The sequence below is a fragment of the Photinus pyralis genome, unplaced genomic scaffold (assembly GCF_008802855.1).
Source record: "Photinus pyralis isolate 1611_PpyrPB1 unplaced genomic scaffold, Ppyr1.3 Ppyr1.4_LG10, whole genome shotgun sequence".
Classification (NCBI taxonomy): domain Eukaryota; kingdom Metazoa; phylum Arthropoda; class Insecta; order Coleoptera; family Lampyridae; genus Photinus; species Photinus pyralis.
This window is the reverse complement of record NW_022170250.1, coordinates 15,504,578-15,505,086: the sequence shown is the minus strand read 5'-3', so window position 1 is coordinate 15,505,086 and position 509 is coordinate 15,504,578.

The window sequence follows — 509 nt, the reverse complement described above, 5'->3', positions numbered from 1 at the left end:
TTATATATACTTATGCTAATTTGTTCTATGTTGCTGTAATGTAACTAACCATTCGTTCCCTTGTAATAAGGATGTAATTCTTTGAGATACAATAAATAATAATAATAATAATAATAATAACACCCAACCTCCTGGCTATGTAGCCCAACGCTCTACCACTGAGCTACACTGTCGGTATTAGAGATTCTTAGACAGTATTGGCGAGTCTAGTTTTTTGACAGCCGTGGAAAATCTTGAAATGCCGTGAGAGTTGCTGCAAAACTCTAGAAATCGTTAGAGCTTGCAGGTCCTGGGACATCTTCGGAGATTTTCTGGAAATCTTTTGGAGATACTTTGGAGACTCTTCAAGATCTTTTAAAGATCCTCAAAGAGTTTATGGAAGTCCTATTTTGAAGATCTGTTGTCAATAAGAGGTCTTATGAATCGTTTGGGAGCGTTTGAGAACTCTTTGTACACCACTAACAGTATTGGATGGTAAAAGTAGGCGGAAATTCAAAGAAATCTATGGA